Source organism: Echinops telfairi, unplaced genomic scaffold (assembly GCF_000313985.2).
Source record: "Echinops telfairi isolate 266 unplaced genomic scaffold, ASM31398v2 ScPeMD7_6;HRSCAF=24_0, whole genome shotgun sequence".
NCBI lineage: Eukaryota > Metazoa > Chordata > Mammalia > Afrosoricida > Tenrecidae > Echinops > Echinops telfairi.
This window is the reverse complement of record NW_022103902.1, coordinates 23,854,627-23,861,204: the sequence shown is the minus strand read 5'-3', so window position 1 is coordinate 23,861,204 and position 6,578 is coordinate 23,854,627.

Below are 6,578 nucleotides of genomic sequence, written 5' to 3'. Positions count from 1 at the left end.
TCTGCTCTTTGTGGGATCATCCCGTGTACCTTGTGAGAATAGTAAAGTCTAGCCTAACTTGCAGAACGGCAGATCACGTCTGACTTGATTCATTCTGGCTTCTATCCCACAGGGAATATGATCATCTAAACTCAGCTCAAGTATGTAAGTGGTGAGGTTTATTGAATCAAAGGTTTGTCTAGTTTGGTCATTGTAGCTTTAACAGAGACATATTCTGACTATCTAAAGTCTTAGTTTCTAAATCGCATGCCCATAATTTGTCTTCTGTTGAAATGCATTATTATTTTTTGTTTTGTTTTGTATTTATGTAATTGAATATAGTTAAAAGGTACTGGCTATATTAGAGCTTCAGTTAGAAAAAAATAGTTTAGATATAGTTTCAAATAGAATATTGGAGTAGTATATGTAGCTCCCCCACCACCTATTAACTATTTCTTTTATACATCAGGTGACACTAATGAATATTAATTTTAACTATTACTAATTGAATGATTTTACTCTTTACATCAGTCTCATTTCATAATTCTGGGGACCTAGTTACTGAATTAAGAAAGATACAATATTAACTATTTACCTTGTCATTTCAGGGTGAAAGTTTTATATTCGTGTAATTGGTAATAAAATTTTTATGTCAACCAAATTATATCAATATAATTCACATTTGCATAATATTTTCAACATAAAAATACTGAAAATGCTTACAAACTTATAAGAAAATGTGAAGGGTAGCTATAAAACTTGCTACTAAGTAAATAGATAAGTCACGGATGCTTTTTCCATCATCAGAGATAAGATGAAACATTAAACTCATTAGAAATAAAATACAATGATTTTTCTTTTTTCAATTTGCCTCAGAGATACTGGCGTGTGAATTAAGTTTGCTTCTTTTGAGCATGGGAGCCTTCGAAGCCCAGGGACGTCCTGTAAAGTGAACAGCACTCATAAACTCTATAGGCAAGCCGATTTTCATGTAGATGTCTGAACATCACCTCCTTCTTGCCACTCAGGAGTGTGGGGTGTACATGAGCAACGACAGATCCTCAGTCATAAGCAACAACCTTCTTTTTCTTGAAGCATTTGCATTTTATCCCCAAGGAGCTTTTGACCTGATCTTTACCTTGAAGGTACAATTCGTTGCTCTTTCTTCTTCTTCACATCCCCCTCCCAGTTCAAAGCCAGGAGGCTCCCCTCCAGGAGTGTGTGTAGCATCTCCATTGGAGGTCATCTTTTTTTCATCACCATCTGGAGGTCTTTTCCCAGGCACTTTGGTTGCTTCTCCACCTGATTACAGCATCCCACTGATCCTGTTGTGCGCTCTCTGTGTCTTAACAGGATTGCTCTTTGGTGTCCTAACACCATCAGGAAACTAATAATGCATAATGAGCTTGGACATCAATAGTTTGAGCCTTGGTGGACTATAATTGCCCTTCTCTTTCACGGACTCATAAAGGCAACGTCTGATCACCGGTTCATTGAATTTCCATGTGTTCAAGACAAACAGATGTAAGTGAACGTTTTGTGAACATCAACAGTACATGTATGAGGACAGGCTACAGCAAATGCACTTCTCTCCCTCATCCTATTCATCTGGAAAGTGATAGTTTTACATCTGTCCTTGAAAAAGCAGCAACCAATAGTCTGGAAAAACTACCTTTGTCTTGTAAAATGCACAGTAAACTCTTTGTCATGTCTATATACATCCCAGTTGTCTTCGGATACATTTTGCCTTGCATTTTTTTAGTAAATTATGTGGCAAATTTAACCACATTTTTTGGTTAAGATTCTTTTTTTCCCTCTAAAGATTCAGGAGTGCCATCGCTTCATGTACAGCAGCAGCTTCTAAAAGACTCCCTTTTATTTCACTCCATTAACAGAAAAGAAAATGACGCCTGTCTTGTGAATTGGTTGCTTGGAAAAATAAAGCAACACATAAATGAATACATGAATAAACTAATCCAGGGACAAAACATTCGATTTGGGGAGAGGACAAAAAGTAGGAGGCAATTTGGGATCAGTATTTGCTCCAATGAGTGTAATTATTGTGTAAATTGTGGCTCTTGACAAAAATCTCTGAGTCCTGTTGCGATGTTGTTAATGCCCCAGGAAGAAGCCTGCCTTCTCTAGGGTGATTGCTTACAAAGATGCTGCCGCCTCCTTCCTCCCTTTCCCACAGGAGATGGGCAATTTGCCAGTGCTTCATTTTCAAGTGCCATTGTTCACCTAGAGCTTTAGGAAAAGCCTCTGCTTTTTTACTGCTAATCCAAGCTTAAGTGATGATCTTAAAAAAAAACAAAAAAAAAATTGTAACGTTTTATAACAAATTTATTAGACACTGACATTAGCCACTATGCCACAAATGGGTCTGTCACTTATTTTTTAACTTAGTGAGTAATTTAGTAATTTATGCAGCCTCAAAATTACTTTATTGGTTTGTGAAATCTGTTTTATGAGTAATTCATGGGAAAAAGTATAAATAAAGCTGTTTCGGCAACACCTTTCCAACCTCATTCCATTAGTTACCATTTTGACAACAAAGCTGCATCATGATGTTTACAGCATGATTTAATCCGCTTACTGTCATATTTTACAGGGCACGTGTATGTGAAACTAGAAGCCAGCTCTAATTGTTCTATATTCCAAGGAAATAAGATCCATTCATTCATTAAAGGAATTGAAGAATAGGTTAAAGATGTTAATGATCATTGAATGTGAGCTCATGCTGGGGCCTTGTGTGAATTAGGTTTGGCAGTCTTGGATTAATTCCTCATCTTTAATACACTCTACACATTCAGCAGGTAATTTCCTGTGTTCTAGCATAAAGCTTCAAGCATTACCAAAATGGCTGCCGGATTTTGAAGTGGGTCGATGCAAAAATGTAAAGCAGAAGCTTTTGTCCCTCCTTCTTAAAGCCCTTTGGAGAACCTCTGCTACCCTACCCCTCCTTACCACGGTCTGCCCACGTCCACGCACCTGTGGGCTGTCACTCTTTCGTGGTCTCCCACAGTGACAGTACCACGATGCTGCCCCACTTCCCTCATGCCCAGTTCACACGTCTTCCTCAAGTGGTGCAGTCTTTCAGCGTCTAGTGTATGCTAAAGAACAAGAGAACTGATTTGTGTTGAAGCATGTAGCTATTTACGTAAGCTACTTCCTGGATATAGCACTTATCATTGAAGAAATTTGGTAATGCTCAGGGTTTGGGGCTCCAAGGCAGGGTCAATCAAGCCGTGGTTGGTCATCAAGTCATTCCCAGGACTCCTTAGGTGCTTAATTGGTCTCTGAGACATTATGCAGCAGAAGAGCAAAAAAACAAGGCTTTTGGTTTGATTCTACTTCTGGCAAGAATTAGCTGCGTCACCTTGAGCTAGTGCTTTGGCGTCCTCTTCATAAATACGGCCTGTAATGAGGGCTTAATGGGTAGGATAACAATTATTTCTAAATATGTTCCTTAGAGAACTTTCAGTTGCAAAATGAAAAAAAAATAATTCAAAACAGATTTGATACTGGAGGGCTGTTGTCCAAGAACTAAGCTTTTTTTAACACACAAAAGAATAGATTCTGCTATAGGCAGAATTGGATCAGACCTTAGAAAAGCACTTGGGTTCTGTTACCGGGAGGAGGTTGCAGGTATCAAACCTCTTCCCTCTCCATTCTTATTTCTCTCACAAGAAGGTATTCAGACAAGGAGAAGCATTCAGACCAAAAGTTTTGAACAGAACAAGAGTTCATTATGGAAGTATTTCAGTGTGAAACTCCAAGGAACTTGCAGACAATCTGAGGACACCGTGGGATGAAAAGTCAGAGTTTGATCCCACCAGTGGCAGACCTTGCACCCTTACCTGGTCTTCTGGTCTTTTGCTATTGACTGGCTTCTCATAGCATCCCCGGTTGCCCCCACTCCCTTCCCTACCCACCCATATCCAGGAATATGCACCCCAGAGTTTGTGCTGAGCCCTTATCTCCAGGCCTGGAAACTCAATGTCAATTCAATCATGTGAGAGTAAATAGTGTGAATATTCAGTTTTTCTCTAACCACACTCTTTCGCCATCTCGTCTCTTCCATAAGGAGTCCTGACAGCTTAGTGGTTAGACACTGAGTTGCTAACCGCAAGGTTAGCCATTCAAAACCACCAGCCAGCTCCATGGGAGAAAGATGCAATGTTCTACTCTGGTAAAGTGCACGGTCTCAGACACCCATTGGGGCAGTTCTAGTGTGCCCTACAGGGTCCCTAGTAGTCAGATTGACTCACTGCCCAGGGGTTTGTTTGGTTTGTGTCTCTTCCACTGATAAAGAAATGTGTCTTATCTTTCTCCTTCACCTTTGTTCTGGGAGGATTGGGGGAAATGTGCTTTCACTTCTCTTTTGTGCTAGAAATTCCTTCCATTGCCAACTTTTTCTCTCCATGTTCTGTCTATCAGCCCCTCCTCCGCCAAGTGATAACATCCAAACTCTTGGAAGTTGAGGGGCAAGAATCAACCTTGTGTAACTAGTGTTTGCTGGACTGCAAAGTAGACCTAATCTGGATGGCCCCACCTTTAGGCTTTATCTGGGCAAAGGCTTAGGGGAAAGCATCTTTATGTACCTATATACTCAAGTATAAACCAACCCTAATTTTACCACAAAAACTGCATTAAAAATGTGTTGAAAAACTTGGCTTATACACAAGTACATATGTAATTGACTAGCAGCCAGATCTAGGGTATTTATTTAGGCTAGAATATGTTGGCTGGACCATTGTTTGTGATTGCTTAGAAGAGGCAAAGAGCATTACAAAATCAAAGGTCCATAAAGAAGTTGCTGTTGTTGTTAGATACCATGGAGTCAACTCCTCCCATAGCAACCTTATGCACAACAGAAGGAAAGACAGCACTGTTCTGTACCATCCTCACAATTTTTCCCATGCCTGACCCCATTGATGCAACCACTTTGCCAATCCATCATATTGAGGGCCTTCTTCATTTTCGCTGCCCCTCCACTTTAGCAAACACGATGTCCTTCTCCAGGGACTGGTCTCTCCTGACAATATGTTCAAAGTATGCTAGACTTGCCGTCCTTGTCTCTAAAGAGGACTGTGACCTTACTTCTTCCAATACAGTGATTTGTGTGTCCTTTTATCAGTCCATGGTACTTTCAATATTCGTCTCCAGCACCACATAAAGATGTACAAGAATACTAGGAAGCCAAGGAACCCAGGAAAGGTAGTAACCAGGAGCCCCATAACCAAACATCAGTTCAGGAGTTCCATCCATATACAACCTGAACCAGTAGATCTTTTGTTTCATCCAGGCACTGGTCGATATGTATAGTAGTTAGGTAGTTAGGGTTTATGTAAACTAGATACTCTTGGCTAGGGGTGGAGTCAAACATGTCAATCAAGTTTCAGCCTGATGACATTCTTTAGTGTCAAGCCTTTTGCTCTAAGAGTGAGAGACCCTGGGAATCTTCTTCTTTCTCTGCCCCCTTGCCTTCCTGCTTGCTGGGATTCTGCCACTCACCCTGAGAGCTTCCAGTGCCCTGCCATATTTCCACCAGTCTTAGATCCATATCTACAAACTCTCTACCCTCCAGCTGTGATTTTCGTGCATTATGCATCACTTTCTCTACTATTGCATGCATCTATGTGAGTGTAAAAAGGAACTCATGGACTAGTATCAGAATTATGGATATGATTTGGATTGAGGTGGCATGCCTTCTTGATATATAATTTCTTCTTGACATAAAGCTCTTTCTTATACTTGAGTGTCACTGGATTTATTTCTCTAGATAACCTGACTTAACAAAACCTGTTCTTGAACTTAGCCCATTTGGTTTACCCAGAAACAGCATTCTTCCTTGAGCATGGCACAAATTCCACATTGGGCCACTGCCAGTATGTAAGCTCCACCCATTCTGGAGAGCAACTGCCATCAGGGATTTGATTTGTGCTTACCTTGCAAATGATGAATCCGCGATCTTGATTCTGAAGTTGTGCTAGTTCAGAAGAAAGGTTAATATACATATTTCTTACTGAGACCACTCTCTGTAATTCTCGTCAGTGACCTGCTCTTTGGACATCCTATGTGTGATGCTTCAGGGAATGGGGAGGGAGGCTGTGGCATTAGCAACGGATATAGTAGGTACAACATGTCCCAGAGAGCAAAACTTGTCCCATTGGTTGGAAAACACTAATAAACAAAGTTTCTGCAGACAAAATACATTCCCTATTGAGGATGGATACAACTCAACAGGTAAATACACCCCAATGATGAATGGACCTTTCATGTTTGACCCCACTCAAATGCATATTTCCAAAGGTAGGAATTAGCAAAGGAAGCTGCTGTTGGAAGCTGAAAAGGGAAGTGGTGTTTTGAGTAGAGTTGTTATGTAAATCTTTCCAAAACATGATATACCTAGTAGTGTCAATAAATACATTTGTTTCTGAGCTCCTAGAAATAAGTGACCAATTACCTCTTCTCAAAGCTTCCCCAGAAGGAGCTTTGGTGGCATAGTGGTTATGTGTTGTGCTGCAATCTGCAAGGTCATCAGTTCAAAACCACAAGCTGCTCACATGGAGAAAGACAGTGCTTTCTATTTTTAC